The sequence below is a fragment of the Ciona intestinalis genome, unplaced genomic scaffold, assembly GCF_000224145.3.
Source record: "Ciona intestinalis unplaced genomic scaffold, KH HT000075.2, whole genome shotgun sequence".
NCBI lineage: Eukaryota > Metazoa > Chordata > Ascidiacea > Phlebobranchia > Cionidae > Ciona > Ciona intestinalis.
In genome coordinates, this window is record NW_004190397.2 from 217,894 (window position 1) to 241,352 (window position 23,459).

Here is a 23,459-nt window from a genome sequence, read left to right on the forward strand (position 1 = left end):
ATCGTATATGCTGTGAAATGATTTATGCCACCAATTTCTCTTTGAACATCATACCATATTTATATTAACAAATAACCCATTACAAAAAAACTTCTTTGTAAATGGTTCTTTTTCAATTTGAATTTTAATTATCCAACATTTAATAGATACCCCGAAAAATAGTAGGTGGTGTTTTTTATTTCAATATAAAGCAATTTTCGCATTGTAGTGCAGGCCTCATGTCATATTGTGGACAATTTTTAACCAGCTAATTTTAATAATATTTGGCAGTTTTGTTCATAGGTTTTTAAAATTGCTGGCAAAATTTAAAACCTTTATATTATCCCAAATATACGTTATTGTATATGCAGCTGGGGAAAACAGTGTCCTGTAAAACATCCCCGCTTTATCTCTTTAATGTTTCCTTAAATTTCCTGTTTAAAACACTCTATGCCGGTCAGTGTCAAAACTTCGACGTTAAATTACCCGCGCGCCTGCACCACACACATCGTGCCTGGCTTTTAATATCAAGGAAGTGATTCTTTTATTAAACCTGACAAGGGATTAGGGCGACGACGGTTGAGTTAATGACCAGACCACATCTCATCCGGTTTAACCACTGGTGGTCAAGATTAAAGTTCCATTCATAACATGTTCCTGGAACTTTTGTGTATACAACCTTTCAGTTATTTTATTTTTTTTTCAAGTTATTTTCCATGCACTTTTTTCCAAGTCCACGTTTTTGTTCAAATTTTTATCCATGTCACCTTTTCATAACTGTCTGGTATGATATCTAAGGAAGTTATATCTTTGAACACAAGCTTTTGCCACTGATAATAATACAGCTTGAGTAATATATATTTTTGTTTTGTTATTGAAATGAATATTTTTTTGTTAATATTATTTGTATCTTGTTTTTGAAACAATGCCATGAAAAAATATGGTTTAGGTTTTGTTTTATAAAAGCTAACAAATAGCTTCAATTAGTTGTATAAAAATAATTTAAATAGGTATATTCACAAATAAATTATTTCTTCTTTTTTTGGTCTAAAGTTAACATTGGTATTAGTAAAATAGAAGTGCTTCTTTGATTTTTTGGTTATATTCGTGTTTGCCAACCAGCAAGCCTTGGCTTAATTTCTATATCCTATTCGCCAAATAGTCAAATACCACAGCCTGCTCAAGAATGGGCGTTTGTATTGGAATGTTTGAAAGCCACTCGGCCGTATAACGTGCGACCACTGGTTCGAATCTGCGGGTATACATAAGTCTCTCTCAACGACAGCTTACTCAAGCTTGCTGGACGCTCTAACTTAATTACGAACGTGTTAAGGCCTATGATAACGGGGATATGCGTCATACCTCATAGGAACTAACTATCAAACATTTTATATTACCCATAGTATACCACCGTGGTTGGAATACCACACACACTATAATTAAACCAGATTCAAACCTGTAAAGGCTGTAACCTCTAATGCCGCGGCCTTTACTACAATTTTTCTAATACAAAGTAAGCCGTTAGGAACACTGTTTTTTAATGTGCATAAGTATTAGGCCTTTTATTTAAAGCGCCTCAAAAGTTAATCAACAAATTGATACCAGTCTATATTAAAAGCTAAGATATTCGACTTCAAGTTTTGTATACCGACGTTTGGCATACAATTGTTTCCATTATCGATTTTAAAGCAATAAAACACGGAACAAGTACTGGTTGAAACGTTTGTTTGGTGAAACAAGCACAAAGGGTGTATTATACTTTATTTGCCTACTATTTCAGTTTTAATGGCAATTCATTTATGCCTAAACGTTAAATGGTACCATATATGTTTATAGTTAGGTACTTAAAACTGTTAGTGTCAAATTTGTTGTTAAGATAGTTTTAAACTTTATTGGAAGATCTGCTTTATTTAAAACTTTTTGGGAGTATTTATTTGAATATGTAAATGTACTCTAAAATGTGTCAAAGATGGTAAATAAAACAAATCTACGCTAATTAGCTAATATATACTATGTGATCCCCCCCCCCCTATTACTAAAATTATATACCCCTTATTTTAAAATATAAAACATACGAAAATATTTTTATGTGCTATGTATAGTGGTAGACTTTCCCATTGAGTAGTTTTGCGGGTTCGCCTTTTAAATAGACGAAGCTGTTATGTCATGTGCTATATCGTATCCTTAAGGATGCGAACTCTTGTTGTGCAATCCAATACTTCCTCAATGCACTACACAAACTTGTGTAGTGGTTTTCTTAGAGTCTTCACCTTTCATTTAGGAGTTAAGTCGTAAAGCACACGCATTCAACACGGTCCTTCTGTTTGCTCGTTTTCGTCCAGACCAGACAGCGTTGTATATTCCGCCATTTTGTTTACACTTCGTGATTAAGAGCCACGCGCGCCGCTAACTGTTGTAATTATGTCGTCACTTCATATAACAATCGACGACAACAGTTCGGAAACACCGCATAATGGCCATGGTTGCGTCGGAATTGTAAATCGCAAGTTTTAATTGTTTTAAACAAATTAATTAATAGATAATTGTCAAAATACTCCATTTCCAATCAAATCAATTAAACAAAATCGCCCAGCAGTTTATACTTTATATTTGTTGTGGCGTATTACCTTTTTTACTTTAACGTTTATATTCCACTTTTTAATTTGAATTTCTATCTTTATAATAATAATGAAACACTACATATATATTAAGATGTGTACCCACCAAGGCCATTACGCGGGTTAATGTAATATCTACACATTTTTTGCCATATTAACATAACTATTTGGGGAAATATTGCATTTTATATGTGGTCGTTAGCGTGGTTTCATAGCTGTATTTATTTTTTAAACGTAGCAGCTATAATAGCAAAGAGCTTTTTAAAACTTCTGTGGCAATTCAAGCATAACGTGGTGTCAGCTAGTGCTTTGGCGGGCGCTACAAATTATTGTTACAGTATTAGTCTATAGTCAGTAGTCACGCAAGCACATATTGATATAGTCGTTAAATGTAACAATTTGATGTTAAGTAATAGTTTACGTTTCGAAATGTTTGTTGTTTGCTCTCTCTGCTACCACATAGCGAGGAGTATTTTATTATCTTTTAAAGACCTAAACATGGATTTGCCAATGTCTTATAACTGTTTTAAAAAGATTATTTTATTAATAATAAGTATACCGTTGCATGTATTTGTTGGAAATCGGTCTGTACGCTAATTGCTCGTTTAGTTTACCAGCAACACACGTTTTTTACATTACTGTGCCCCTGGCTTGAAACATGGATTTGCCAATGTCTTATAACTGTTTTAAAAAGATTATTTTATTAATAATAAGTATACCGTTGCATGTAATTGTTGGAAATCGGTCTGTACGCTAATTGCTCGTTTAGTTTACCAGCAACACACGTTTTTCACATTACTGTGCCCCTGGTTTGTGTCCAAGCAATCTGCTCATGTCTCCAGTTAATCCCCTCTATCTAGTTTACATTGCTCCAGACCCTACTGTGTGTTGCGTCGCCTTGTGGGGGTGCTCCGAGCCTATATGCCAACTTATATTTCAACAATAATTACAATTATGTATGGTATTATTATAGGTATGATTTTATATTTCATAACCATCTTCTTTTGGAATATTCTCTTTGTTTGTCAGTTAGAAATTTCATCTATATGTTAACTGCTTAAGTCGGTATTACAGTTGCCCATTTTGAGTTTAACCCCACCTAACGCCAAAACGATTTTGTTTATAAATGTAGGGCCGGGTCACGCTATAACCAAATATAATATAAAAAATATATAAAAAAAATATATAAAAAAAAAATAAAAAAAAAAAATAAAAAAAAATATATAAAAAAAAATTCCCCCACAAAGTGACATACATCGAAACAGAAAAGCTGGCACTAGGTGTATAAAAACAGGACACCCATATTATTACGACTGTGGTTTTCCAGCTACGCGAGGTTAAAGCAGTTACATTCAACAAGCTTTACCTAATTTACTGCAGTTACAAATGTATATATTATAAGCATTAGAAATCGTATGTAATGTTAAGATGTTTACTACATATAACACTTTATTAGCTAATGATTTTGATCTTCGCTGCTGTAATTAAAGAGGCAAATAAAACAGCCAAGTTTTTTTTATACTATGAAAAATAGGGAAGTTCATTTAAATTATTAGTTGTATTTGTATTGTTTAAATGGCTGATTAATCTTCTAGTTATCCTGCCCTATCTTACTCCTTTATTAGTCTTTCTTATAAGCATAAACCACTTACCACTAATTGCTCTCAAACCCGCGAAACTAGGGTTTAAAATATTACTTATTTAGTCAGTTGTTGTCGTTAGATCTCATTGGATTAGAGCGGTTAGTAATTGGGCGCGTGTGTAGTGTTTTGTTTGCATACAAACCTTAAATTGAGTCAAACTGTCTTTGCTTCAATGGTTGTTCTTTTTATTGTGGTGTTTTGTGATATATAGATTGTATAAATAAACAAATACAGTATAAGCATATTGCAAACCTTTAAACACTTGCTGTGTGTATTTGTTTGGTACATCAGCAAAGTCATTCATAATTCCAAACTATCAATGTATAAAATGAATTGTGTTGTGTATGTTTTACATGTTAATGTTTTAATTGAGTTTTATTTTATACTGACTGTCTGAAACTCATTTATTTGATGGTCTGGTTTTCCTGTTACTTTAATAAAACATTGCCCCAAGGTAACCTTTTGGGGCATCATCGTCTCCACTGGAGTGGAAACTTACTTGCTACTGTGTGAAAATACCTTTGTTCTGTTGAATCTTGTGTATATGATTTTCGGCTTTTATTGCTGCAAACATCGCATGTATGCATAAACAGATGAACGTTTGTTATTTTTTTTTGAGAAACTATTGTTATTGTTCAACTGATACTGCTACTCTTTAGCGCACCCTTGCGGCGTTTACGTCATAGCGTCATGACGTCACGGAGAAGTGGCTCTCGCTCGAGTAATCTGGGCATTAGTTTAACTGAATTTCATTGTTATTTTAAGTACTATTGAGTCGACGCATATTCGTTCTATACCCAGCGTCGTTTGTCAGGCACCATGTTGTTTTAATCCTCTGAATCAACTCGCTTTTGTTCCAAGGACAATTCCAACTGTGGGCTCAGATATATAAAAAAGTTTGCGAACTGCTTCTTTTACGGCTTGTATTTACGTACATATATCACCTTACCGCATCTTAATTTCCTTCCATAATTTGAAATGATTGTTGCTTCAATTTCTTTTAAGTTGGGTTTAATATAGCTATGCGTTTGATATACTTCTTTCAGAGTTAGACCTTGTTGTTTTGTTGCTTTTTCTCTTCTCTTCATTGTTTTAATTATTTTGTTATTTGCGACCTTTAGCTTATTGGAAGTTATATCAAAACAGCTTTAAATTTTGAGTCTTTGGCTCGCTGTGTTTAAAGTGTAGAAGTCTAAAAATGTAATGAACAAGTAGTTTTAATATATTTAACCCTTTAAAATGAAGGGTTTGGTCATAGCTGGAAAAAAATAAACTTATATTTTTAGCGTTCTTACATATTGTGGTAAAATGTGTTTGAAAGCAATTCTAATAGAAAAATTAAAAATCCTTTTTGCTTTCTTCATATTTCGTTTTGGTGTTAAACTATTTTTCAATGTACTTTAAAATTAGTTTTACTTTTGAACTATTAGAAATTTTTAAGTTGATCAAAGAGATAGCTATGTTTATATTTCATAACATAAATTAAATAATCTCTTCTTAGTTAATTCTTGCTTTATTACATTCTATAAATAATATAAAACAATCAAAATCCAATTTCAATAATTCCCCCTAAAGCCCATAAACCACCGCTTATGATGTCATAAACGGTATTCGGGAATAGCTGTCTTTGTTTTCGAGTCAGGCGAAGGTCACCGCACGCCACAGATTTGTTTTTCTTGAGTACAGGGCTTAAATCCGGGTTAGAAATTCAACAGCCGTGCGCCTGAGCTAAACGCTATATCGTAGCCTTGCAAATCGCTGTGCTTAACCAATGGCAAAATTAAACTGTTCTCCAACTCCCTGGGCGCCCTATTCTAATTTAGGGAATCCTTTTGCTTCAATTTGCGAGTTGGTTTAATTTCATCAAGGCATTGGTTTGACTCTTAAAGCTAAAGGTCACTGTGGTATGATCTAGCTGGTACTTTTCTTAGACTTCTTCCAGTTGTAGATGTTCTTTTCAAGAATTTTGTTAAAATAATACATTTTAATTTATGATTAAGATTATAAATAAACTAAAAATAAAATAAAAATCCCTAAAAATCCATTCTTTTATTGTTTTCAATATATTTCGACTATTTTAAAATCTGTTTATGCAGTTCGTTTATTTTGTGTTCAAGATTACGACTATGAGTTGTGTCAACAAATTGTAAAAATGGTGTATGTATGCCATTAACAAATTGTAAAAATGTTGTATGTATGTATATTATTGTTCTCCTTTTTTTAAACGAAAAGCTAGATATTGTGAAGGACCACGTTTTGCCAAATCATTTATTTCAAAATATAACTAGTTTCGCTTTTACCTTTTATCTGAACGGAAAGCTTGGTATTGTGAAGGCCAACGTTTTGCCAAATCGAATATTTCAAAATATAACAAGTTTCGATTTTAAAGAGTCCTATCTTTACACTGCGTTGGTTTTTAAATACTGTGGGTTACTTGAGAAAAAACGTATTCCTGATCCGTAAAGCCAGTGCGACATTCCGATCTTAATAACGCGTGTAATGTCCCAAATGTTGTTCTTCTTTTCCGTGGTTCATGTGACTTATTTAAAAACCTATACTTAAATGGAACATGTTGCTCCATTTTGGTATAAAAACATTACAGCGGATTTTATTGAATACTATTCAAACTTGTTTACGCTTTGATAAATGTTCATAATATTCAAGCTTACCATTTTTGTATATAGGTATTTTTCCACAGTTTTAAATTATATATGTTATGGGAAAACATGTTATGAAAAAAAAACGATATGTTATGGAAAAACATGTTATGAAACCATGTTCGTAAAATGAAAATAATAATATAATGATGTGTTATTAGAAAACATGTTTTAAGGCTATATGTTTTTTTAAATTAAAACTGATTTTAAAATAACTCAGTGAAGATTTTGGTTTCTGTTCATAATTCATACCAAAGTTGTATAGAAATAGGTGGAAAAAATAACAAGAAAGCAGCAACTGTTAGCTTGTAGTGTTTTTCCGTTTAAAACAATATACACATTTTATTTATTTTTTATTGTTTCTAAATATAAAAACAAATAAAGAATAAATTGATGAAATACAATACGCCAACAAACAAATAGATGCGTAAAAAAATTGGGGGTTATAAAAAGGCTTTCCTAAATAATCCTTTAACCTAATGGAGAACATAAGTCGGGTATAATATCAAACAACATTGTATGCTTAAACACAATGGATCTTAAGACTTAGCACAGTCTCAGCCTTGTACTACCTAAGTTTTTTAGGCATGCAAGTGACTTTATGAATGCTCTATTAAACTGTAATCAATCACCCTTCCATGCACATTGGCCTTTATTCCGGTCTTCTAGTCTACATGATGAATTATTTGTCAAGTAAATCCCATCACTCACTGAAGCAAGCGTCTATGGTCAAATATTTGAACAATTTCCTTTCATATCACACAATTTACTTTACCATTCTACAATACACCTTTGTAAGACATAGGCGAACCAAAAATCGACTTTTAAGTCTCTAATCCGGATTTTTAACCGCTAGATGTCGGAAGAAGTGCAAATAATTTGACAGTTCTGTGGCGTCCCTCCAAAAATTACTGCCAAACAGTTTATCTGTATACAAAGATTGTTTTGGATACAGTAAAGACCGTGGAATTAAACCCCCACATACTAGTCATTTATCAAATTCATATAGCTCGGATTTGTAAATACTTGAAATTTAATACACCTGCAAAACAAAACACATTTTGATCATTTTTATACGTATATTTAAAAAAAAAATTGAGATGTTTCACTATATTTTTTAAGTAATTGTAACAACTTTGGTGAAGCGTCACACTTTCACTTGCCTCGTTATCTTATTATCTCGCGAACTTTGTGCGACCTTGCCCTTTAATGTCGTCATAAATAACACTCCCAGCTGCTTCTACAAGTTTAACAGCTGGCCTTAATATCACATTCCACCCCGGTACCTTAAGCAAAATACTGTATGATTGATCACCTTAAACCTACAGCGGGTCATATTTCAATATCGTAATCCAAAACATCCCGATACGACCATGTACATGATGTTGCGAGATTAAGGACGCTTTAAAAGCGGTTTGCAAGCGATGTACTGAGCTCTAAAGATAATGCTATTTTTTAAGTAGCAATCTCTCATAACTTGGTCCACTTTGCGGTTTAATGTTTTTAATGTAGACATAATTTGTATTAAGTTTTAAAAATAAGCCTATTTTTAAACAGTTTTAAAATATTTTGGTCTTACCTCTAAGGCGACTTTTTAATATACATGTTTAGAAAACTATGAAATGAGAAAAAGTGTTTAAATAAAATTATTTTACCGGAAATTGTTTTTTTCAGCTCAAAAATATAGGTCCAATTAATTGTGTATATAGGTAAAAGTGATAGTTTTGCAATAAATATTTAACCTGCATATCGCCATTTACACAAGTAATGAATCATTGCATTTATATGTTTGTGCAGCCAACGAAGCCTTAATTTTCCACCTCCAATCGTGCGTCCGGACGTAGAGTACGTTGACACAATTCTTCTACACCGTTACGTGTGGCCCTTTGACGGATCGTGTAACCCAATCTGCGTGACCAATCAAACAACCAGCTTTTATCACGTGACTGACCCGGCCAAAGGTATAAATCCTAACTGAAGCACTGTGCAAGTTTGCGGTGTCCTTGGATCAAATCCAAAACACAAGTCTTCGGTAAAAGGTTTACAGTACTCAGTGGTAACCCGTTTCCACCGGATACACCGCAAAGCACGTCCAATGCCAGACATACATGGCCTTAAGTATATACTCATGAACGAATCCTTGTTGTAAATGTTTGTCCTTCAATTAAATGCTGTTTCTACCTGACCACGTGCCAAATTGAGCGGCAATTCCCGAAAAATAGCAACGAGTGTGCAATGTTATTCAAATAGTCACGTTCTGTTCTCAAAACATAAGCGCTCAGGACAAGGAACCCTATGAAGGTTCGCCAATTTCCTTTTAATGCCCTTTGCTAAAATTTCCTGTACTTTGTAACATTCCACTGCCACGACTATGGCAATACCTCGCAACGGTTTGGGTAAAGTAATTAAATATCCTCATTTTTAATTAGGTTCACCACACAGCCACACCCCGTCACGTCTTGCTCTTTAACGCCACAAGTGGACGTGCAAAAGCCGAAGAGTAGCAATGATCTAGGCACCTGCAAATGTAAGTATAGATCCTTCTTTATAAAGTTTATGTTTCCATCTAGGTTATTTCTAGTTGTATATCAAATATTCATATACTTACTTACACTATTAAAATAATCATACATATAGATACTACTAGTTGTAAAACACATATGTTTCTAACTTACCAGGAATATTTGTAACTTACCCAATTTAAAACTAGTCTTATACTTATATTTTAAAATACGCGATTCTTAAGTTAAACCAATATTGCCCCCGAAAACACACAAACGTTTAGTTTAACAGCAAAACAAATGGTTAAACTTATATTAAACACATTGCTGATTCCATAAACAAGTACTGAAAGTTCTAACTTTCGCTAAGCCCCAAAGCTGTGACTACACAACCTAATTCGCTTTGCAAAATGATAAGCTCTATAGTTTAAGTAAAGTATTAAAAAAGACAAAAAACGACACAACCAAATTCGCTTTACAAAATGGTTAAACCATATAGTTTAAGTAGGGTATTAAAAAAGTCTTATAAATGCGAAAAAGTCCAGCCGCCCATCCTTCTACGGTGGTCCATACACCATCGTTGTCAGCTTATCTACATAAGATCTTGGACAAACGAGCAATTCCTCTGCTTTTCAATAACATGCTTCATCAACTGGTATCTCTCTCACCGGTCGAGCGAGTCTACTAGCCATTAATCCTAATCTATTGATAAGAAAACCGTACAAGTTCTTTAAGTGGCTTCGGCAGCAACAAGCCAGGCCCAATTAGGCGTCCCCAGAAAAGGGAAAATCGTTCAAAAACATCGAAAGGCAAAATTTGCGTAACCCGTACACGACTCACTATACAAACACACTTTGAACGCACAGAAATCCGTGTATTAATGTTCCTTTAAAGTTAATTCAAAAACCAGTCAGCTTAACAGCGAAAAAGAAACAAATCGTCTGTCTATGTTCAGAGCACAATGTGAAAGAGTTATTGCCCCGCTAATAACCGACCAAATACGGCCATTGGTTAACCCGAAATGCCGGCAACTGAAACCTAAACAGCTATCATTAATCTTTGCTGAACCCAAAACACTGCATTCCGTACGCCTTTTAACTCACAAAGAAAAGTCAAATATTTTTACCCAGCGGCATGCAAAACACGCGGGGCCAACTGGACATTATTTCGCGCTTAAATTTCGAACCTTGAAACCTAAAACCAAGTTCAAAAACCGTTGCTACAACTCGGATATGTTCTTGGTCTTTATTTCCTGTTAAAAACGGCAAAGACCACCATTGTAACGTTGGTGGCAAAAGGGATTAAATAGGATTAGCTAAGCAGATCTACTCCGGCTTAGAAAGCTCTCAACTTTGAGTGGTTTTCGTTTCAGCTTTGCTCTCTGCGCGGTCTCACTAAGCCAGCGTCTCCTTCAGATTAATCCAAATTTGTGTGCAGTGATTACGAAGTTGCTTTAGAGCTTTAAACCATTTAACACTTCATCAAACCGCAACTGTAAAGCGAAATTAGCAAACCGATGTTAAATTAATCGCCTTCATAATCCACCCAACGATATTTAAGCATTGACACAGCTCTATATGGACATTGCTGTTTTATTGCTTAAATTGAAATTTGTTTATAATTTCAACCTAAAAGTTTAACACTATTGCGAATATTTTATAAATGGTAATCTATATATAAATGTTGCAAAGATTATTTGTATTTTTTTAACTTGCACTTTGCGGTTTGGAAACTTGATAATTAAGCAAAACAAGATTTACTTAAAATAAACTGAAAACACCCCGTTCACATAAGATGTCCCATCCCAATGTAAAACACGATTGAAAAATCGCTTTTCCCGCTTATGAATCACAATCTGCCACCTCTCCTTTGTGACGTCACAGAACAGGCGACGCGGAATACTCGAGCATGATTCAGACGCGATAGTTAAAGCGTAGAACGCATGGCGCGCAAAAGCTAACATAGATAAGGGAATGGGGTGAACGGAAGGTCGTATTGTAATTAATGATGGACAACAAATATTTCAAAAAACGTTAAAGGTTATTTAAAAATCATTTTAACATAGTAAAAACTGCCCCAAGTTGGAAATCTACGATTTACCCGTTTTGCTAAACTTTTAATTTATAGTTTAAAATTATAATTCAGTATAAGGAAAAAACGATTAAAATTTAATTAATTTATCAAAGACTGTTAAAAATTATAACAACGCCCGTTTTGCATTGCAGTCTGTTTACGCATATTTTAACAAAGCGTAAAAATGCTATTTCCGTATTCTGTTCGTTTTATTGTTATTTTTTATATACCGTACAACGAATTCCCGTCTATAAAAACAAGCGTTTCTCCCTACACCATATTAGGTAAAGTAGGTACCCGTGTATGACACACTAGTCGGTTACGTCATAATGACTATTGTTTGTTGTTTCCGTTAGTCTGGATTTAATGATTAAGTTGTCTGGTATGACATCACCAATCAATAAATCAATTAAAATAGAGCAAAAATACGCGGGGAACCACCGAGCGTGAAAATACAAATAGACACGTAACGATGACGTCATCATGCGGTTGACATTGATAGTGTGATGTCAACATTATAATCATTATGCTGTCAATCAGTTTTCTTCAATGTTTTTTGTAACAAATAAAATTTTACTCTGCAAGACCTATAGCCCAAAAATGTTAGAAAAATGAAAGGCTAAAAAACGAGAAATTATATAACTTTCCAGACCACAATTATTCTGAATTGTTTCAATACCACTTGTTTCTCTCATTACGCCATGACGTTCTAGTTTAATTAAAGACTTAATCATTCTCTCTTCAATGGTTTTGTTCTAAAGATCGCGTCCCTCACAAATTTCGATCTATAACAGATTGGGATTTCTTTAAGAATTCAATTAACGATTTGAGCACCATATGTCGCTACACAAACATGAATACCGTGCATTCTGTGTAATAGCTTCAACCAAATGACCCGTAACAGTGTAGAGAATATAAATTATGATACCACGTCAATCATGTACGGGGGTAAACAGAAAGTGTATTTGCCCTCACCTAATGCTCATTTCGCAGGGCTGAGAATCAATCAAAAAGCTTGTAATAAAGATTTATAAAACGTTGCGCACGTTACAAGTTTAGATAAGAAAACCTCACATAATTTAATATGAATGATTGTAACGTATTTATCCTCGCGTGGCGGGATACGACAGTCGTTATACCATCGGTGTTCTATTTCATATACCATCATTAAAAAACGACTGTCGTTTTGCTGATTATTACCGTCCCTTCGTTGTTATCATGACCTTCGTTATCATAAACGCAAAGGTAAATTTATAATATATTCACACATGTTAAGTTTGTGTTTTAGTTCTTTTTTGGACTACTACTATCTAAATGACTGTGCATCAAGAGATGGTAATTAGCATAACATAAAAAATAGTTCACATACTTGCGGGACCTAAGACCGAACTCCAACATTTAAAGTAATTATTTAAACTAGTTATAATTGCTGTCATAATGTAGGCAAGTATGCAAACATCAAAGCAATGTAATAGAGTTAAAACAGTTCCAAATTGTGTATGCTTGTTGTAAACCTACAGTCATTAAGCTAAAGTGTAATCGCTCATTATGAAGTGACAGCTCTAGCTGATATAACAACAGTGAGGGGTAGGCTTGCACGCTTTTACAGTGTTTCAATGGGACTTGTACACTTATTGAACGAAAGAACATGTCAACGCTCATTTTTCACTAAAGTAAATTCTTTTTTTTACTGAAGTAAAAAAAGAATATAAAGCGTGTTAGTATACGTAAACTCTAAACATTATTTGAAAATATCAAACATAATTCTAAATGTTAGCAAATCTGCCTTTAAATAATAGTTATATACAGGACTCAATTTGTTTAATGCTTTTCGTTACATTAACAGAACACAACAAGAAGCAGCCAACAAAAATCGAAAAAAAAAGGATTCTATTTAAACAAAAAAGACTGGCAATGGTAATTATCAGCAAAATAGTATCTACTTGGTACACTATTATTTATACTTCATTTTCGTTTGCTACGATTAGTAGCACCTAGAAAGTTTATGTAATATTATATTTACAATTAACCTTTTAATATGGGGTGACCTCGATACTGCATGCCCCCACTTCTTTTACCTCTGCCTTATCTCAACCATCAACAAGTGGAATTCTTGCCCAAGACCTTGACTGTGTTCCATCACACTCCGCTATCACATATACTTGAACTATGTGCCCGACAATTGACAACAACAAGACTTACTGAGATACCAACCACCAAGCAACGCCAATGGTTTGCAATTAATGTCAAGTTCTAATGAAATCTTATCTGAGCACGCCCATGATAATTTGCTAACGTCTTGTAACCAAGGGGCATATTTTGTTAAAACTTAACCAGTTTTCCTTACCCCTTTCTGGCTAATATTAGTCACATAACTAAGCTAAGAGTTATTTACACTAACAAGTCTGAAGAATATGTAAAAAGACGGGAAGTAGCGGAATATGGCAGCCTTGTAACAGGGTAAAGGACACGCATTATTTCTGCAGTACCTATTGAATGAAACGTATAAGACCATTACTCACAACAAACATATATCTCAAGTTAAAACATTAAAAAAGTACCGTATTTTTGCAAATGTAAACCAATATAAAACACATTAGACACGGCGATTAACTTTTAGGTATAACATATGTAACTCCAAACTTCATACACCCTTTTCCAACATAACCACAAATGCTGTAAAAAATATGACAGTGCGTCCTTTTCAGTCGACTCATTACACACCATTAGCGCTAAAACAACAAGTATTTTGTCACTTTTAATATCTTCCTATCCCCTTGCCCATCTATCATCATTGAACTAGTTTGAACAAAACAGACTCCAGTCAGACAACCTAATCAGGACGAGTAAGACCAGGCTTGGGTCGTTAATTATAATGCATACAATGTAAACATGCGACGCTATTTCAAAGACCCATCTCTTTTGCTGTCTTCAAAGGTGAACCACACTACATTATACTTAACATATACTTAACAACTATCAACAAGTATATGTTGTTACAGCAAGACGTTGAAAGTCAATTCCTACGGTTAGAACCGGCATGACCTCTTCTGAATAAGTTTACCAATGCTTTACAACGGAAGAACTAAATCTACTACATTCAACGGTAGCTATATTACAGTAAGGGTGGGGTAAGATGTGACACCTTTTAACACTATTTTCTCGTTCTATTTAGTAGTAAACAAAGAACATTCAAAGAAATATTTAACCGTATCCTCACGACTCCCATAGACGGTTGTTAATTGTTTAAAACAGGATCAGAATTTTTGGATATTCTTTGCTAAAGGTGTCCCATCCCCCCACCCTACTATAAATTAAGTATATATCAACTTTGGTCTAAATTCTAAACTCCCCGCTGGCCGTGGTAAGCCTCATTCATATAAAGTAGAATAGAACTTTTTATATTATATTTTTATGTAACAGGTTTCCGATATATGTTTATTTTACGTACATGGCGTTTACGTTAATATAATTCAAATTTTCCTAAAGGTAGCTTTGCGGGTATACCTCATCGTATGAATTTAAATTGAGACGTGTTCAGGACCACTCCGTAACCTGTACAACAGCATCTCGTGTAAATTGTCAAATTTAAGTCCAAAGCCTGGATTACTGAACAAATATTTTAGCTTCATTTTAAAGCTCAATGCCACGATACCTAATCGTTAAACGAGCGAAATATCTTTATCTAACTACACAAGCTTTCGATCGAAACTAGGTTAAACCTAAAACCTATGCGTTAATACGACAACTGGGAAAGATTACATGCATTATTTTAGCGGAGTGTTAATCCACATTACGGCGACACGTCAGTCTTTTGGTCGGTTTATGTCGAAACAGCTTCGCTATTAATCGCTGTTTAAATTTAACCGAGTTTAAACCGTGTCACCCCATATCAACGAAAACGTAAACAAAGCCCGACCGCTGTCCTATATTACATTGTACAGATTAGAGCAGCGAAGTATTGGGTAATTTTAGTGTGTTGCTGACAATTTTAAAACATCTGGATTATATAAACCAGATTTAAAACTCAAAATGGGCATCTGATGTTGCGAAAATTACTTTTCAAATTGGTAAACATTGAATACTGGCTTCAAATCTGGAACAGGCGAGATCACCATGGTTCTGGGTTCGAATCCTAGGCCGGGGTGAAGAACAATAGATTCTTTCTGTGTTTAAATATTATACAGAGCTTATTTTAAACGCACATTAAGTAAACGTTACGTAACCTAAGCTTGGTATGTCCTACATGACATAAGATTCAAATTCCACCCGTCGAAGTATATACATATCCTAAGTGTTTTCTTTAACAAATTCACTAAATGTGATGCGCCTGATAACGTGCGTTTTAAAAATAACTCAGATTCCAGACCACTTATGACAATACCTGACGCTAAAACGCGATCTAGGCGATTTGTCATAAAACCACGCATTGTGCGCGACATGCAACTTAAATCGCTGGATTAACAGAACAAGTAAAACGTTTGCTGCTTCTTAAAACTGGATCTTATCTATCGTGTCAACTTTTCGCTAGATGGTGCTCGGCGCCACATCACAATGCCCTCTGTGACGTCATACGGTGATCATTCTGTCTAGCTGTCACCTCGTAAGGGTTGGTTATTCTACCAGTTCTATATTTGCATACGTAACAAAGGACCATTATGACGCTTTGAAATCATAGAAATCATATGAAGATAATCACGAAGATAATTTCAGTTGAAAATGATCGATTTTACCGCTTGGCGCCGCTCTTATCGCCGGAAATTAAATCGTTTTTCTCTCCACTGTGACTGCTAACTTCGTCATAATGGACATCTTAATGACGTCACAACATCGATTCTTGTCATTTCCCATGGGGTGGTTAATGCTTTGAAATAAAATCAATGCAAACTCGACCGTTGAGATCTGCGATGCATATTAAACATACTAATTGACTATCAAACGAAGTTTTCACTGTGTAAACAATGACAATTAATACCTATTTAAAAACACATGATAAACGCCTGTGGTATGTCATTGTACTTAAAGTTAAGCCGTCTCGTGCACATCGATCTTCTTATAATACAAATTTTCATATCTTTAAAACTGGCTTCCGTATTCTCGGGTCTTGCTTTTACGCCCACTTTCTTTATATTACATAATGTTTTAATACAATGCCTATAACGATAACTGGTCCGTTTCGATACAAACATATAAGCTCCTATGTAGTATGTACCATACCGTTTTAATCCCAAACGTTTCCTTTTAAATACTAAATCCATCTTGTGTGCTCAGAAGTCTAAGAACTCTTTTAGAAAAAAACGCTAACAAAAAGTCCAAAAAAACTACTACATAACTCACTGTGAGTTTATTATATCGAATGTTCGGTTTAGCAACACACTTTATTTCAAATTGTTCCTAAATTAGTTTTTACCCGTATAGAAGGTTATAACTTTACCCATTGTCGTTTTGTTGCCAATTCCCTCTTTATTGTCCTAATTAACGCTATCATTAACTAGAAGATGTATATTATAGGAGGGTGGGGTAAGATGGGATACCTTTCATTCTATTGTCTCATCCCATGTGGTAGTAAACAAAGAACATCCAAAGAAATATAAAACCGTATCCTCGCGACTCCCTTAGACTATTGTTAATTGTTTAAAAGACGATCCGGATATTTGAATATTCTGTGCTAAAGGTCTCCCATCTTTTCCCATCCCACAATATATATACATACGACATTTTATATGTTATGCGATATATTTTCTATGTTTTACGACCAAGTGAACACACAACATATTAATCATATGACGGTACTTGACACTGTCGTTATTTGAAGTTGATACATCAACGAGTGGTTTAGGTTTTGAAGCCTGAAGGGTTAGAGTTCAACCCCAGTCTCAGGTGGTCGTATTATTTCATATACACACATTTATGCGCCTTCATTCAAATATATGTATATATACATAGTCGTGGCTATGAGGGCTAAAATGAAAACATTTTCTTTGGTTATAGGCAGAATGTTTTAATACAAACAAGTTTTCTTTTAGACAAAACAGACAACATTAAATGCTACCCCACACGAACGGATTTTATCTTCAAATATGCTCTAAGAGACACGTATTTACATGTCCCTAAACCCGTGGTCAGCGATTAAATACAACTAATCGCATTAACGTTTTAAAATCGTTGTTTTTGATGCATTCTGCGCGTGTCCGTGACCACACATATTAGATCAGCGGTTATCACACGCGTTAATATCATTCCGCATTTATCCCGATATTATACATCAACACGGCATAGAATAAAGTTTCAAGGCAGCGTTAATCTGTCCCCACAATTCGCCCAGCCATTGTATCAAACCTAACCCAAGAGAATATCAAAGAAGACCATACCTTTAACGTTCTAGTGTCACGTTCTGTAAACACAGTCGTTCTCAATTCATTTCTTACCTGACGATGGATTCCCACAGGCCAGCGACCGTGATAGCGTTCTATCGCACCTATAGCATGTTTTGATACACCGTATGTTGACTTTTTCTGTCATTTATGTTTCATCGAATGTCATAGCGTGCGTAGTATTTCGTATATTGGTTATCATACGCATAAAGCTATGACCGAATCTGTTACTTCCAAGTTTTAATCAACTTTAAATCCTACAAAGACATTAGACATTTTTACTAAGTAGTTACACTCTAAAAATAAGAGAGAATTAATTGATATAACACGAAAAATCCTGAGTACAGCAACGCTGCGAAAATAGTCTAAATTTTAAGGCGCTTTAAAGTTATATTTTAATAAATGTAACGCTTTGATTTGTAGCGCTTTTTTATGAAAACTGTCATTTAGCATTATTTTACTTCCTTTCGTTTTTGTTTAACCAAAAATATGAAATAAATTTCGCGAAATGCAATTCTGCACTGTTTGTTCAATTAAAGTAAGATACGGTCCCTGTTTCCATTCTATTTTATCGTTTCAATTTGGTATTAAACAAAGAATATTTACAGAATTACATAACCGTATCCTCACTCCTTTAAAAATCGTTGTTAATTCTTAAAAACATGATGATTAGAAACTAAGATATAGTAAGTGCTAACGAGACCCATTTTACCCAGCAGTAATTAGTTTAAAACTGCAGAATCTTTTCACAAATGTTCACCATTGTCGAAGTGAAGTGTTTCGGTAAACATGGGCCTCTGTGCACTTGTGTCCGATTCCCTGCACACCATTAATCTACCTTGCCTGGTATTTTCAGTCCGTGATGTATCTCGGGTTTTCTGGCAGGCCAACTTGATTGATGACTGCATTGCACACACTATTGCATTCACACGGAGCCCCTTAACCCCATTTTCTTTGTGCAAAATAGATTAGTTTCCAAACGAAAACAAAATTACACTCCTGAAGCTAGAAATTAGAAGGTTTTTGCCAAATTTTAAGAAATTCAATTGATTACAACTCAATAAAAGTATAAGCTGTAGTGTTGCGTATTTTCTTTTGTCTTTATCCTTTAATCACAGAATATTTTATATTTTTATAGAAATACATACCATAATAATATGCAAAAATAAGTCAAAGTGTGTGCCACTTACGTTTGTATTAAAACATGTATTAAAAAGACCATTTTTTGATAAAATTCGTTTCACACAGCCCTTATAAAATTGCAAAGCAACCTCGAGAAATAAACACCTGTTCTAAAATTCTTGGCTGTTTTTGTCACGAAAGCGAATGAAACCTTCAGTTTGTAGGTGGTCTTACTTTTACTATGGTTGCTGCTAAAGTAAATAAACCTACGCAAGCCGGGTTCATCTTAGTTAGATTGTGATAGCATGGCCCAGAAATGACCTATCTAAAATGCCTAATTTGGCAGATGAAAAATGTAACGAAACTTTGAATACGAGTCTGTTTAAAATAATCCTGCCAATATTCTTTAATCTTGCGTGTAAAAACTGTTGCAAGCTGCGTTTTTAAACAGACTAACCTACTGCTATGCACTTCTAAGAGAATATAAAGTTATTCGAATATTTAGTTAAGAAAGCCACTGCACCAAGCCTTGAACCTATAACCTTCAAGCTTACGAACTATAGTTTTCAAAACTTCAGTTCAACTACAGTAGGGTGGGGGGAGACGCTACACCTTTAGCACATAATATCCAAATATTCTGATCGTGTTTTGTATATAGGAGTCGTGAGGTTACGGTTTATAATTCTTTGTTTACTACAAAATGGGACAGGAATAGATAAAAAAAAGTGTCCTATCTTTCCCATCCTACTATACATAATGTAAGTTTAACATGGCCTACTAAATATATTAGTAAGCCAAAAGTTAAATAAATATACACATAACTTACGGTGCTCAGTGCACCGTCTAGCGGTAAGTTTAAGACGGTTATTAGTTCAAATATGTTCTTGCGGAAGTTGGTCATGTGATAACTTAACCGTGCGCGTTGGTGACTGGCATACAGCGGTCACGTATGTAACTATACACTGTGTATGTATATGCACTTTTTGGTAATGGCCCAGTCCTGGCATAAATCCTTAGACCTATGGCGTGCCGCGCTGCGGAACCTCACCCACATAGAATAGAACTGATTAGAATATGTGCAATTTGTTTATCTTCGCGTAGCGGAGTCAAAACAGTTTTTTTACATGTGTTTTGTTTCATACACCTTGTGTGGGTGCTTATGATTTACGATAGTTTTAACTTTATGGGTCTTTTATTCATTTATTCTGTCATGTGGATAGTAATTAACAACCCGTAAGGGCCACTGGGTTGGAGAAATTGTTATTGCATGGCTTACCCATGGAGACATATACCCCATATAGTGGTGTCAGCTTCGAGCCCGTATTCTCTTTTTTAGGGGTAAGCGCTTCAAACCACTACATGGCGATCTGAAACACCAAATATTGTCTACGAATTAAAAGTTAAGAAGTAAGCAGAATTGAATAAGTTACAATCGATCACAAAATACGTGCTTTCCCATTGCGTGTCATTCTGTGACGTATTACTACGTCACTCGATACTGCGTCAAAAACTCAATTTTATGCTATTTTCAGTTTTTCTAACAGTTTCGGGTTAAAATCCTTTTCACTGTGTATTCCCGCAACCTAATTGTGACGTCATAAACGAATTGATTTGAAACAATCAACCGGAAACTATCGAACTGATGACGTAATAGTCGAGTCGCGCCTGTCAATTAATAAACACCAGCGTCAGATTTGGATTCAATTGCTTTGTTTTGTTTAACAATCATTGTAGCTAGTTAATGTGTATGCAGAAGCCATGAACATTGATTAACTGTCGCTGTAGCAGGCTTAATGTAGATTATTAATAAGAATAATAAATTAGGCAAGTTTTATTCGAAGTTATATAGTAGGGTGGGGGAAGATGGGACACATTCAGCACAGATTATCTAAATATCCTGATCGCGTTTTATACAATTAACAACGGTCTATGGGAGCTGTGAGGATACGATTTTATAATTCTTTGAATGTTCTTTGTTTACCACCATGAGAAAATAGAATGAAAAGGTGTCCCATCTTCTCCCACCCTACTGTATATGCTAAGTATTTTAAGTCCAGGTACGCGTTTGCAGAATTTTAATCAGTCCGTCTAGATTGTGACAATAGACATTATTTTAATTAAAACTAATTCTCAAAATTTATATAAATATTTAATTATCTGGTGTTAAAATTTTCTTTATTAAAAACTAAAATTTCATTCGGCTTGTCACCGCAAATTTTCACATTTACGAATTTAAATCGATCTTTATTTGGTATTTAATCGATTTGTGGTGCTATAAAAGTGTCCTAATCCGGAAACTTGTGTACATAGACAACTTTTTTGTGTAGCAATTGGTGGTCAAAACTTTGGTAATCGTAAAAAAACTTAAAAGCTCTTAAATCTTATCAAATTTTTAAAAAAATTTGATTTAGTACATTGTTTGTTATTTAGCATAATGATCGGTAGATTGTTCGTCTTTTATCCAACGTTAAGCTACTGCCATTGGAAACATTAAGTACATTTAGCATATAGTAAGTAATGAAGGTTAATCAATTTTGATTCGATTAGCTGTGCCGTGCGGCGCTCAGGTACTTTTGAAAGTTGTATGTTTAGCTTTCACAAAATGCTTAGTTTAGGAAGCTTAGAAAGCGTAAAGTGAGTATAGTACTGTATGAATGTGAATGAATGAATGTATGAAAAAGTAAAGCTGTAAAGTAAGATTCGAAACCGATATATATTTCGGTGAATATTCTTTGTTTACTACCAACTGGGTAAAAAAAGGAATCAAAACATATGTCCCATATTGCCCCACTTTACTGTATGATTGCTTAAAACAGTGATTAGGTATTTTTAATGTACAATTGCAGATACTGTTAACTTTTTGTTAGTTTGGTCATTAATATCCTATGGGTGGGAACTTGAGTGACTTAAAAATTGTTGCCGCTATCATGCCCACAGTCGAGTTGCTAAAACTACTACAGTACCAGTCTGTGAGTTGCTACTTTGCGTAAACACTGTATGTTGGGTTTAGTTATTTACATAACTGTGTGCATGTTATTATATACAGTTACTAGTACAGTGTATTGGAAATTGTTCATTCTTGATAAAGATTTCTACGTGCATGTTATACTAGAGATAAGGGAGTTTTTATCTTGCTGTATGGAACAGTATTAATAGTGTTGGGGGCTCTAAACGGTCTGCTCTCTATGTGCATACTCTTAACTCCTGTACTTCAGCTTAACGTAATGATTTTATGGTGAACTGGAACCCAGCTTAACAAATAATTGACTTATTTGTTGAAAAACACAATGATAAATAAACCAGACACATGTTTACATATTATGCATTCAGGAAAAGCAAAACTCAAGCCTTTTATAAAACACACATACGTGGCAAAAACATGCACAAGACAAAATATGTTTCTTTAGCCGTGAAACAATTGTGCTGTGCGCATGACTAACAGTACAATAAGGCATGCACAGGCGTTTCCTGAATTACATGTGAAGGGAAATTGTGATAGGGTTTATCAAATGAAACACACGCACAATGATTTGAATAAGTAACTATAAAGAATGTAACACATGTTTTTAATCTATTTTCACGTTCCATTTTGTGGTAAACAAAGAAAACATAATTAAGTAACCGATTCTCAAAGCTCTAAAAACCGTTGTTAAAAAGTACGAACAAAAATTGAATTACGTATCCCATTTATTACTTTACAGAATTGTATATTGCTAAGAATATAGCAGCTGAATATATCGCCTTTTGGTTAGTGGTTCTGATTTCTAGTACTAGAGTACTGTGGGGGAAGATGGAACAACTTTAGCACATAATATCCAAATATTCTGATCGTGTTTTAAACAGTTAACAATGGCCTATGGGAGTCGTGAGGCTACGGTTTTGTAATTCTTTGAATGTTCTTTGTTTACTACCAAATGGGACGAAAAAATAGAGTTAAAAAATGCCCCATCTTTCCCCATCCTACTGTATATGGATTCTACGTGACGTCTTACCAGTGACCTTGTCTTAAAATATAACGTATTTTGGTTTCGCTAACCGCTGAACCACACACGTAGTAGGGCAACACAGACGCCCATTCAAGTCGCATCACGCAGTTTTCCCAGGCGTATTTCGATCATCAATGCGGTACAACAACTTCCGTTCGAACAGCTGGTGTCCCACGCGGTGTAGTATATATTGTAGCCTACAGTACAGAGTGTTTGGTGGTCTGTTTCAGTAACAGAAAGTTAGGATCTGTTTCTGTGAGTATAAGTGTGAATGAAAAAATGTACCTTATTTATTCATGGTGGCAACGATAGTCATTTTAAAAACTGTGAATACATGAATAAATGAGTTTAACATATTTATCCTTACATGGCAAGGCAATGACAGTTGTTTAACACGGGTGTTTTGTTTCATACACCTTGTACTCGCTTTCGAGTTACTACCTATGTAACCTTGCGAGTGATTGAGTAAAATGACTCCTTTTTGTTTGTTCTTTTATAGAGACGGC

At 34.5% G+C, this 23,459-nt stretch overlaps 1 long non-coding RNA gene across 3 annotated transcripts in view; it reads left to right on the forward strand.

Annotated features, from left to right (window-relative positions):
• LOC101241921 overlaps window positions 1-17,115 on the forward strand; it is a 19,731-nt gene extending 2,616 nt beyond the window's left edge. Inside the window, exons 3-7 of one of the 3 annotated variants that reach the window (XR_003396740.1) lie at window positions 8,695-8,858; window positions 9,327-9,424; window positions 13,318-14,408; window positions 14,474-14,577; window positions 14,961-17,115. This is a non-coding gene — a long non-coding RNA (uncharacterized LOC101241921). Of the gene's footprint in view, window positions 1-8,694; window positions 9,425-13,317; window positions 14,409-14,473; window positions 14,578-14,960 lie in introns of all 3 variants that reach the window. The other 2 variants (XR_003396741.1, XR_003396742.1) reach the window with 2 other exon arrangements.
• Window positions 17,116-23,459: the final 6,344 nt, after the last annotated feature.